General features: G+C 38.8%; 1 protein-coding gene across 1 annotated transcript in view; it reads right to left on the bottom strand.

Moving 5' to 3' along the window:
* Positions 1 to 13230, bottom strand: part of LOC126259241 (dynein regulatory complex subunit 7) — a 742488-nt gene that overhangs the window by 303598 nt on the left and 425660 nt on the right. The window lies entirely within an intron of this gene.

Below are 13230 nucleotides of genomic sequence, written 5' to 3'. Positions count from 1 at the left end.
GGCTTGTACTACTTCATGAGCAAATGTATAAATAGCATTCTAAGTTGAGCAACCCTTCTGGAATCCAAACTGTGATATGCTAAGCAAATTGTTTCTACTTGAGTGTGCGGCTACTCTTGAGTACATTACTTTTTGGAAAAAGATGTCAGTAAGGACACTGGACAATAATTGTTTAAGTCTGTCTTCTTGCCTTTCTTATGAAATAGTTTAAGAACTGCATATTTTAAGCTGCCTGGAAAAATTCCTAGCACAAGTGATGCACTATATATCTCAATGGACATTACTTATTAAGTTGGAACAAATTTTCAGAATTCTGTCTGAAATTCCATCAATACCATATGAACTTTTGTTTTATTGACTTTTTATAATTGCATTAATTTCATTGAAGGATGCTGGTGCTACTGTACTTGCTTAACATTTTGTGGAATGACATTTTTTATATACATTCTGTTTCTTCTTCATCTGTACCATTTGATCCTATATTTGCTGCTACATTTAGAAAGTGATTTTTAAAAGTACTTGCCATTTGTGAATTATCAGTCACATCATTGTCATTTAGTTTAATTTAATTGTTATGGAGTCTTGTACACTGACTGGGTGCCCTGTCTCCCATCTGACAATGTCAAACACAGTTTTAATTTTATTAGTGATGTTATTTTTTCTGTCAGGACATGCATACTTCTGGAAACTTTTAATGACTTTCCATAAAATACTACTGTATTTTTGTAGTATGCAAGCAGTATCTGATCTTGACTTACTCTGGCCTTTACATAAATTTTCCTCTTCCACTTACATGACATTTCTATTGCTTTAGTCATCCAAAGCTCACTTGTTTTTTTCTAGATAATTTTTTATTGAAAGCAACTTTCAAATATTGGCCCAAAATTACTATGGAATAAGTTGGACTTCACATTAGCATCTCTTTCTATACATTAGCCCCTTTAGCTTACTCTTAAAACACTCGATCCTGTTCTAATTAACAAGCCTCACTGCTTTGTATGAACCTGCCTCAGGGTTGTATGGTGCCTTACTGTTTATTTCCTTTAGTTGTGCATCATGATCTAGTAGTCCACTTGCAATAGCATACTCATTAATTGTTTCAGCCTGAGCACAGTCTGTAAAAATGTCCTACGATTTTGCTGCACATGAGTCAGAAAATTGTCTACTGAAATTAGATTGAAACGCCCAAATAACAATTCTAGATCATTTTTCCTGTGCATATCTTTTAAGAAATCTGTATTGAAATTTCCACAAACTAGTAACTGTTTCTTCTTACTCGACAACTAGCTCAATAACACCTCTAAATTTCTCATAAATAGCTGAAGGTTTAGATGAGGGAATCTTTAGTCTGTTACAATTATCAGAGAAGTTTTTGCAGCAACAATTCACAACAACACACTTCTGGGTTCTTATCAACACAAAAACTATTTCTTTCAATGTTTTTGACTTTGTGTCCAACTTTTGCATGACCTCTATGATTATCTAGTTGGACCCCTATTGTTCTATACTGCTGTTCATATTCTCATAGTTATTTACGTAAACTATTCACATCGATATTGAAAGTCACTTGTGGGCAATACTCAGCACAACACTCACATTCCCAGCATTGCTGCAGTATACACTGTGGCTGTACCCAGCAGGAAGCTGGTAGATATAATGAGAGTTGGGTCTGGATTCATTAAGTTATTCTCCTATGCAAAATATATACACAGTATTTCTCCAAGAGTACAGCTAAATACTTCATGCATCAGAAAAAGTATCAACACTCATTAAATATTACAAGAATTCTTATTATATAGAATAAACTAGACACTACACAACACAGACGGAACTGCTGCTACAGTAATTAAAGAGCTAGAAAGAGACAAGCAAAAGTACCAGCTAGCCAAATTTCCCATCAGCTCATAAATAATGGTAAACCAGTTCATCCAATACATTAGGTCAGATCAGTAAATCGTGCAGCCAAGATAAACTGGAGACTAGCAAATTTTTACAGCATTTTCCAAGAGATAAACTGAATGCAGCCATTAACAGTGGTAAGGTTGGCAGAGGTAGATGACATCAGAATGGAGCAGATCAAACACTTTGGTGATCAGATGAGAGAGCGGATTTTGGCAACTGTATAAAAGCCTTTTATTTTGCCAAAATTCCGTATTTACTTGAATCTAAGCCGCACCTGAAAAATGAGACTCGAAATCAAGGAAAAAAAAATTTCCCGAATCTAAGCCGCATCTGAAATTTTAGACTCGAAGTTCAAGGGGAGAGAAAAGTTTTAGGTCGCACCTCCAAATCGAAACAAAGTTCGTCTAATTGTAATATGAGACAATTTAGGTCGAATGAATGACGATACAGCTGCAGTAGTTTGGTTCGAGTCGTAAGCTTAGCAGTTACAGTTTACCAGGTAGCCATTGCTACGCGTCACGCGCTCCGTCCGTATTTATACGGATATCATTCCTTTTTCACGTGCTTCGTCTGGTTTGAATTGATTGCTTATTTTTCTTTGATCTGATAAGTGCCATTCTCTTTGTTATATGTGTTTACGTCACTCTAAGCTGAAAATGCATTACTGTACTGTGTCATGCATTGTTTGTCGCATTCTGATAGTGCGTGTTTACGGCCTGTCGCCGCTCGCGGCGTGGCTTGCTTTTGTGCGCGCTACCGCCGCTTACAAATAAAAAATAGAGAGGAATCGTTTCATTAGCGAAACATTTGTTGTTACTTACACTACTGCTTTCTTTGATAATGATCATCAAGAACCAAATAATAGACTGCGTATGATAGATGATGTTCTGAACAAAATTTTAGCGAAAATTTTTCTCCGTTTGAAAATCTTTGTAGGTGCCTCTTTAGTTCATTACTTTCTGCACAGAAATTAGTCATCTTAGATTTCAAAATCTAGTCAGTTGCCGTGCTTCATTTCTGACTGTATCACTATCAGGCATAAGAATAATATGAATATAAACATGACATGATATGTATATTCTTCCGCGTTTGCTGTTGTCTCACTCTAGTTTCGTAGTTTATTAGGCAGACAGGATTTAAATGAGATAGTAGCAAACACTAAACAATACATAGCAAAATGTTTATATTCGTATTAATCTTATGGCGAAGAGAGTACTACATGTGATTCACAATTCATAAAAGCTCCTATTAGCAACCATCTCTTCTCACAGGTAGGAAAAAATTCAGAACGTAGAGTTGGCCATATTGACAAACTTCCCAAACAGTCTTGCCAGTCGGATTTTCGTAGTACATTGAAATGCTGCTACATTCGAAGATCAACAATACAGAATTTGTATTTACTTCATTGGATAATGTACCAAAATGCAGTGGTCGAAACTCTGGGCGGAGGAAAAAGGCTCGTCTTCCACTTTTTTTTTTTTAATTTATTTACTGACGCAGAGATTTTGGTGCCAATATTTATCTTTGTGCCTACAAAGCATGCCTGTGTGGCACTACATATATTCGACGGCAGAAGTTAGTTGCCTACATCCTTGTTATGCCATTTGCTGAAAATCTTTGAGCAAGTATTGCTGAATTGTTTGGTTCATATTGGAGAGACAGTTATAATACAAGAACAAGATGGTTTTAGGCCTGGAAAAAGCTGTGCATCTCAGATTCTCAATCTCACATAGTTTATTGCAGATAGCTCTGAAACCTGGAAAATTACAGGAGTAGCTTTTATTGACCTGATGGCTGCTTAGGACACTGTCAGTCACCATGCATAGTCACAGAGGAATACAGAATAATGAAAGATTATGATTTCACCAAACTTACTCACAGTTTACTCCAAAACAGGAAAATTTGTGTGGTCTTCCACGGACAGTGTGAATGATCCAGAAGTCAAAGAAATGGCTTACCACCAGGAACTGTTCTTTTGACAATGACCAACCACTTCCGGAAAACACAAGGATATCCCATAATGTCGATGATCTGGCACTGACAAACTGAGGGAAATCTGAAAATCTCAACATCACATGTCAAGGGACACAGTTCGTATAGATGACAGGTCCAAAATATCTGGAAGTCACTCTGGATTGTACTCTGCCATACAAGCAGGACCCTGAGAATACAAGAACGAAGGTGGAAGCCAGAAATAATATCTTTCACAAGATTACTGTTAGCATAAGGGGCTCTCAACCACATCCTTCTGGAAGTGCTACAGTGCTGCAGAGTAAGTACAACGAGTCTGGTACAAATCCCCAGGTGCAAACATAACTGCTAAAGTGCTAAATGAAACATGTATGCTTATTACAAGTTATTTGAAACCTACACCACTTGTAAAAATCTACCAGCTTACTGGCATAGCATCATGAGATATTCATCATGAAGTAGGCACCAAAGCAGAGAGAACAAATCAGTCTCATCAAGAAAACCATCCACTACATGGGTACATTTCAGCAGGCCCAAGGTTGAGGTCCACATGTAGTTTCCTAAGGATTGATTCATTCTTGCAAACAACAGCAGCCAGCTACAGCAAGAAAAAAAGATTCTGGATTTCTTGACTTGAGAATAAATCTACCTGGCCTCTCCCTTCAGAAACCCTCCAACCTGGGTATGAACAGAATTGCATCATGTGGAGGTCACTCAGTTATCTTTGTTCTGGAATCTGAAGATCCAGGAGTAGTCCCAAGAAATGGCATGTCTGTATGGAGACCAATAACTGTGACTGTGGAGAACTAGAGACCATGAAGCACCTACTGGATTGTTAACAATGCCCTGCATCTTGCACAGAAGGAGATTTCATGCCTGTGAGTCTGAGCACAATTGAAGTTGTAAGATTCTTGTCAACAGTTGTGTGCCTGAAAATTCTTTCTTCCATTTTTGTTTAATGGTAATTGGCCTTGTGTTGTATTTGTTTAAATTAAAAAAAAGCTCTGTAATTAAATATCTTGCATCTTTTCATCTTCGTCATTAAAATATATACAACTTAATTGCCTCATCTCTCCCCATCACCCATCATTTAAAGTTGGTATTGGTCGTAACTCACTATTACAACACTGGCTAAAACATTGTTCACAAATACCCATGACTTCAGTGAAAACATGAGGCAGACCATGCCTTACAAGCCCATCAATAATGATTGAGGTATTTTATTTGTTACAGATGCTTTCACAATTTTAAACCAAGCACCTTCAATTCATCTCATGATAATCACAAAATTAGCACAGTCTACATCTTCAGCACAAATTTGATTTTTCATCCTTATCCATTTCATACTATATTGGTTCCATCTGTCAGCTCACTCACACAATGGCTGAAACATATACGGCTGAAACATCAGGTGAAGAATAGCAGTTGGATCCCTGAAATTTAGTGGATCAATGAGTTTACTCTTTATAGCCACACTTCAGGCAGCCATGATGCCTTTCATGGTGACTATTTGTTAGACATGGTGCAAACTTTAGTCATTCTCATTACCAATTTCCAGCTAGGCAGCTCAAAGATCAAACAGATGGTGTATCTGCAATGATACTCTGCCTCACTACAATGATCATTTTGCCAACACCTTCTTAGAGTCATTACTGCAAACTTGGTATACAAATAGACTAGATTCAGATTCAGATTCTTTATTAGTCATTCAGCATTGTTACATGCAATAGACTTCGTCAGTTCACTTAACCTATTAATTTTACAAAATAAATTTTTACATATTTAAGTTGATATTGGGCATTTCTAAAAATTCTTCTAATGAATAGAATGGATTAGTTAACAAGAAGTTATGAACATTGTCTTTAAATAATTTGTCAGGCTTGATTGACCCATTTTTAGACAATTTGTTATATATTTTAATTGCCATATACTTATGACTATTGTTAGTTTTAGCTAATCTATTTTGTGGCAACAGCAGAGAAGTGCAAGTTCTTGTATAGTAGCCATGCCTTTCATTTGTTACACTTAAATTAGGTAGTTCAGCAAGTATGTAGTTAACACTATCCATGCTATATCCTTTCATGCTCCCAATACTCCAGCTAGGCCTATTAACAAGCTACAAATCAGCCCCCTTCTCATAATGCAATAATACAATTCTGAATTGGTACAGCTGTACCACCCTCCTCCAGGACTCTGGCTGCATTTTATTACTTACCTCCTGAAATGGAGAATACTCTCTCTACAAAATCATTTCCATCTTGATTCATCACCTGTTCAACATACAAAATATCCTTTTTTCATCCTTCCAATACTACTACTCCTAACCCTTTTCCAAATAGATAATATTCATGTGAAAGATCCAGAAGCAAGACTTGTCCTGTGTATTCAGCAAGCATACCCAATTCTGGTCCAGTCACTGATATACCCTATCCAATCAGGAAATAGGTCACCCGTGAAAGCAGCTATATCAACTCTGCTACAATTGCTGTCTGGCTCTCTATGTGGACACAATCAGTAACCATGTGTCCACATATCTGAATAGGCATCACTAACTGTGGCCGAGAGCAAGTCTGACAACCAAGGGCCTGAGCAACCATTGCTTCATAACACACGTCATCTGGACTCTGCAATTCCTCCCAACATGCATAGGCCTACATAAAATCATCAGCTTTACTTTATATCACAGGTGTGGACTATCCCTCCAAGACATCTTTCAGTCTCACAATCATCCTGGCCTTCATCAAAAGCTTAGCTGCCAAGTTCTTTTGTCTTTATTGATTTTTTTCCAAATTTAATTTACTTCTGAACTAGCTTTTTTCCAATGGCATCACGCACATACATGTAAATCATTTCTATTTAAGAAATATATGTGTGGTGTTTTACACCATGCAACAAAAGGGAAAAAGTCAAATTCATCTGTGGTACTAACCATGCAGTATGATCTTTGGCCCATAAATACATTAACAAATGTATTGGCTCATTCACACAACCTGATTGACACACTGTGCAGCAAAAATAACAGACAAATTGCACTTCATACTTTTAAAGTTCTCACAATGAACCACAGACCTTGCCAAGGTACGGTGGTTTGCATGCTTCAATGATACAGATAGCCATACCATAAGTGAAATCACAACAGAGGGATATTTGGGGAGAGGCCAGGCAAACATGTAGTTCCTGAAAAGGGCCAGTAGGCTTTGTAGTAGTTGCAGGGGCGATACTCCGAAGGACTGACTGATTTGGCCTTGTAACATCAGACCATATCACCTTGCTGTACTGGTACTGCAAACGTATGAAAGCAGGGAAAACCACAGCTATTACCTTCCCTGTGGATGTGGAGCTCTACTCTGTGGTTAAATGATTATGGCAGGCTTGAGGATAAAATATTGTGGAGGTAAATTAGTCCCGCATTTGGATCTCCAGGCAGGGACTACTCAGAAGGATGTCATCATCAAGAAAGCAAAACTGCCATTTTATAGATTTGAGTGTGGAATTTTAGATCCCTAATCAGGCAGGGACAGAGCACAATTTAATTTTCAGTAACACTTGGTTTAAGATTATGAAAGAAAACAGTATACATGGAAGAGATCTTGAGAAACTGGAGGTTTCTGATTGATTTTATAGTGGTAAAACAGAGATTTTGGAACTAGATTTCAAACTGCAAGACATTTCCAAGGATGGATGTGAACTCTGACCATAATTTATTGGATTAAAACAGAAAAAAACTGAAAAGAAGTAGGAAGTTATGGAGATGGGATCTGGATAAGCTGAACGAGCCAGAAACTACTGAAAATTTCAAAGGGAGCATCACGCACTGTTGGCCTGTGTTGGCCTGAAACAGGGGAAAGTAATACAATAGGAAACAACTGAGTAACTTTTACAGATGAAATAGTGAAGGAAGCAGAGGATCACATGCATAAAAAGACGAGGCCTAATAGAAATCCTTGGATATCATGAGAGATATTGAATTTAATTGATGAGAGGGAAAAAAATTCACCAAATGAAGCAGGCGAAAGGGAATACATGGTCTAAAATATGGGATTCACAGAAAGTACAAAATGGCTAATTGTATACAGGAATGGCTAAAGGACAAATGCAAATATATAGAAGCACATATCACTAGGTGAAAGATAGATATCATCTACATGAAAATTAAAGAAATCCTTGGAAAAGAGAGAATCCACTCTATGAATATTAAGAGCTCAGAACCATGGACCTTGCCGTTGGTGGGGAGGCTTGTGTGCCTCAGCGATACAGATAGCTGTACCGTAGGTGCAACCACAACGGAGGGGTATCTGTTGAGAGGCCAGACAAACATGTGGTTCCTGAAGAGGGGCAGCAGCCTTTTCAGTAGTTGCAAGGGCAACAGTCTGGATGATTGACTGATCTGGCCTTGTAACAATAACCAAAACGGCCTTGCTGTGCTGGTACTGCGAACGGCTGAAAGCAAGGGGAAACTACGGCCATAATTTTTCCCGAGGGCATGCAGCTTTACTGTATGATTAAATGATGATGGCGTCCTCTTGGGTAAAATATTCCGAAGGTAAAATAGTCCCCCATTCGGATCTCCGGGCGGGGACTACTCAAGAGGACGTCGTTATCAGGAGAAAGAAAACTGGCGTTCTACAGACCGGAGCGTGGAATGTCAGATCACTTAATCGGGCAGGTAGGTTAGAAAATTTAAAAAGGGAAATGGATAGGTTAAAGTTAGATATAGTGTGAACTTGTGAAGTTCGGTGGCAGGAGGAACAAGACTTCTGGTCAGGTGACTACAGGGTTATAAACACAAAATCAATTAGGGGTAATGCAGGAGTAGGTTTAATAATGAATAGGAAAATAGGAATGCGGGTAAGCTACTACAAACAGCTTAGTGAACGCATTATTGTGGCCAAGATAGATACGAACCCCACACCTACTACAGTAGTACAAGTTTATATGCCAACTAGCTCTGCAGATGACGAAGAAATTGAAGAAATGTATGATGAAATAAAAGAAATTATTCAGATAGTGAAGGGTGACGAAAATTTAATAGTCATGGGTGACTGGAATTCGGTAGTAGGAAAAGGGAGAGAAGGAAACGTAGTAGGTGAATACGGATTGGGGGTAAGAAATGAAAGAGGAAGCCGCCTTGTAGAATTTTGCACAGAGCACAACTTAATCACAGCTAACACTTGGTTTAAGAATCATGAAAGAAGGTTGTATACATGGAAGAACCCTGGAGATACTAAAAGGTATCAGATAGATTATATAATGGTAAGACAGAGATTTAGGAACCAGGTTTTAAATTGTAAGACATTTCCAGGGGCAGATGTGGACTCTGACCACAATCTACTTGTTATAACCTGTAGATTAAAACTGAAGAAACTGCAAAAAGGTGGGAACTTAAGAAGATGGGACCTGGATAAACTGAAAGAACCAGAGGTTGTACAGAGTTTCAGGGAGAGCATAAGGGAACAATTGACAGGAATGGGGGAAAGAAATACAGTAGAAGAAGAATGGGTAGCTTTGAGGAATGAAGTAGTGAAGGCAGCAGACGATCAAGTAGGTAAAAAGATGAGGGCTAGTAGAAATCCTTGGATAACAGAAGAAATATTGAATTTAATTGATGAAAGGAGAAAATATAAAAATGCAGTAAATGAAGCAGGCAAAAAGGAATACAAACATCTCAAAAATGAGATGGACAGGAAGTGCAAAATGGCTAAGCAGGGATGGCTAGAGGACAAATGTAAGGATGTAGAGGCTTATCTCACTAGGGGTAAGATAGATACTGCCTACAGGAAAATTAAAGAGACCTTTGGACTTGTATGAACATCAAGAGCTCAGATGGAAACCCAGTTCTAAGCAAAGAAGGGAAAGCAGAAAGGTGGAAGGAGTATACAGAGGGTCTACACAAGGGTGATGTACTTGAGGACAATATTATGGAAATGAAAGACGATGTAGATGAAGATGAAATGGGTGATACGATACTACGTGAAGAGTTTGACAGAGCACTGAAAGACGTGAGTCAAAACAAGGCCCCCGGAGTAGACAACATTCCATTGGAATTACTGACGGCCTTGGGAGAGCCAGTCCTGACAAAACTCTACCATCTGGTGAGCAAGATGTATGAAACAGGCGAAATACCCTCAGACTTCAAGAATAATATAATAATTCCAATCCCAAAGAAAGCAGGTGTTGACAGATGTGAAAATTACCGAACAATCAGTTTAATAAGCCACAGCTGCAAAATACTAACACGAATTCATTACAGACGAATGGAAAAACTAGTAGAAGCCAACCTCGGGGAAGATCAGTTTGGATTCCGTAGAAATACTGGAACACGTGAGGCAATACTGACCTTACAACTTATCTTAGAAGAAAGATTAAGGAAAGGCAAACCTAGGTTTCTAGCATTTGTAGACTTAGAGAAAGCTTTTGACAATGTTGACTGGAATACTCTCTTTCAAATTCTAAAGGTGGCAGGGGTAAAATACACGGAGCGAAAGGCTATTTACAATTTGTACAGAAACAAGATGGCAGTTATAAGAGTTGAGGGACACGAAAGGGAAGCAATTGTTGGGAAGAGAGTAAGACAGGGTTGTAGCCTCTCCCCGATGCTATTCAATCTGTATATTGAGCAAGCAGTAAAGGAAACAAAAGAAAAATTCGGAGTAGGTATTAAAATCCATGGAGAAGAAATAAAAACTTTGAGGTTCGCCGATGACATTGTAATTCTGTCAGAGACAGCAAAGGACTTGGAAGAGCAGTTGAACGGAATGGATAGCTTCTTGAAAGGAGGATATAAGATGAACATCAACAAAAGCAAAACGAGGATAATGGAATGTAGTCGAATTAAGTCGGGTGATGCTGAGGGAATTAGATTAGGAAATGAGACACTTAAAGTAGTAAAGGAGTTTTGCTATTTGGGGAGCAAAATAACTGATGATGGTCAAAGTAGAGAGGATATACAATGTAGACTGGCAATGGCAAGGAAAGCGTTTCTGAAGAAGAGAAATTTGTTAACATCGAGTATAGATTTAAGTGTCAGGAAGTCATTTCTGAAAGTATTTGTATGGAGTGTAACCATGTATGGAAGTGAAACATGGACGATAAATAGTTTGGACAAGAAGAGAATAGAAGCTTTCGAAATGTGGTGCTACAGAAGAATGCTGAAGATTAGATGGGTAGATCACATAACTAATGAGGAAGTATTGAATAGGATTGGGGAGAAGAGGAGCTTGTGGTACAACTTCACCAGAAGAAGGGATCGGTTGGCAGGACATGTTCTGAGACATCAAGGGATCACCAATTTAGTATTGGAGGGCAGTGTGGTGGGTAAAAATCGTAGAGGGAGACCAAGAGATGAATACACTAAGCAGATTCAGAAGGATGTAGGTTGCAGTAGGTACTGGGAGATGAAGAAGCTTGCACAGGATAGAGTAGCATGGAGAGCTGCATCAAACCAGTCTCAGGACTGAAGACCACAACAACAACAACAACATGGAGAACCAGTACTAAGCAAAGAAAGGAAAGCTTGAAGGTCGAAGGAATATATAGAGGGACTATACAAGCAAAATGAACTTGCAAGCAATCTTACAGAAAGGGATGAGGAAGCAAATGAAGATGAGATGGTGGAGATGATACTGGGCAAAGAATTTGAGAGAGTGCTGAAAGACCTAAGTTTAAAAAAGGTCCCCTCAGAACTACTGGTAACCTTGGGACAGACAGTCATGGCAAAACTAATCCATCTGGTGTGCAAGAAGTATGAAATAGGTGAAATACCATCAGATTTCAAGAATGTAATAATTCAAATTCCGAAGAAATTAGGTGCCAACAGGTGTGAATGTTACCAAACTGTGAGTCTAATAAGTCATGGCTGCAAAATATTGACATACAGTATTTACAGAAGAATGGAAAAAACTGGTAGAAGCTGACCTTGGGGAAGATCAGATTGGATTCCGGATAAATGTAGGAATACATGAGGCAATGCTGACCCTATTACTTATCATAGAAGATATGTTAAGGAAAGGCAAGCCAATGCTTATAGCATTTGTGGACTTAAAGAAAGCTTTTGACAATGATGACTGCAATATACTCTTTGGAATTCTGACCGTATCAGGGGTGAAACACAGGGAGCGAAAGATTGTATATAACTTGTACAGAAACTAAGCAACACCTATAAGAGTTGAAGGGCATGAAAGGGAAGCAGTGATTAAGAAGGGAATGAGAGAGAATGGTAGCCGATCCCTAATGTTATTCAATCTGTGCATTGAGCAAGCACTAAAGGAAACCATAGGAAAAACTGGACATGAAATTAAAGTTCAGGGAGAAGAAATAAAAACTTTGAGATCTGATGTTTCCCAGTGAACTGTCAGCAACAGCAAAGGACTTGGAAGATCAGCTGAATAAAATGGATAGTGTCTTGAAAGGAGGTTGTATGATGAACAGCAACAAAAGCAAAACTTGCACAATGCAATGTAGTCAAATTTAATAAGGCAGTACTGAGGAAATTAGATTAGGAAACAAAACATTAAAAGTAGCAGATGAGTTTTGGTATTTGAACAGTAAAATACTGGTGTTCGCCAAAGTAGAGAGGACATAAAATGTAAACTGGCAATGGATAGAAAAGTGTTTCTGGAGAAGAAATTTGTTAACATTACGAGGTGCATTCAAGTTCTAAGGCTTCCGATTTTTTTTCTCCGGACTGGAAAGAGATAGAAACATGCGCATTGTTTTAAAATGAGGCCGCGTCCATTGTCAATACGTCCCAGAGATGGCAGCACGGTACGGCAGACGGAATTTTACCGCCAGCGTCGAGAATGAGAACTGTTTTAAATACTTAAAATGGTGACGTTTTCCTTACTTGAACAGCGTGCAATCATTCGTTTTCTGAATTTGCGTGGTGTGAAACCAATTGAAATTCATCGACAGTTGGAGACATGTGGTGATGGAGTTATGGATGTGTCGAAAGTGCGTTCATGGGTGCGACAGTTTAATGAAGGCAGAACATCGTGTGACAACAAACCGAAACAACCTCGGGCTCGCACAAGCCGGTCTGACGACATGATCAAGAAAGTGAAGAGAATTGTTTTGGGAGATCGCCGAATGGCTGTTGAACAGGTCGCCTCCAGAGTTGGCATTTCTGTGGGTTCTGTGCACACAATCCTGCATGACGACCTGAAAATGCGAAAAGTGTCATCCCGGTGGGTGCCACGAATGCTGACGGACGACCACACGGCTACCCGTGTGGCATGTTGCCAAGCAATGTTGACGCGCAACGACAGCACGAATGGGACTTTCTTTTCGTCGGTTGTGACAATGGATGAGACGTGGATGCCATTTTTCAATCCAGAAACAAAGCGCCAGTCAGCTCAATGG

Source organism: Schistocerca nitens, chromosome 5, assembly GCF_023898315.1.
Source record: "Schistocerca nitens isolate TAMUIC-IGC-003100 chromosome 5, iqSchNite1.1, whole genome shotgun sequence".
NCBI classification, from domain to species: domain Eukaryota; kingdom Metazoa; phylum Arthropoda; class Insecta; order Orthoptera; family Acrididae; genus Schistocerca; species Schistocerca nitens.
This window is presented reverse-complemented; position numbering and strand designations above follow the sequence as displayed.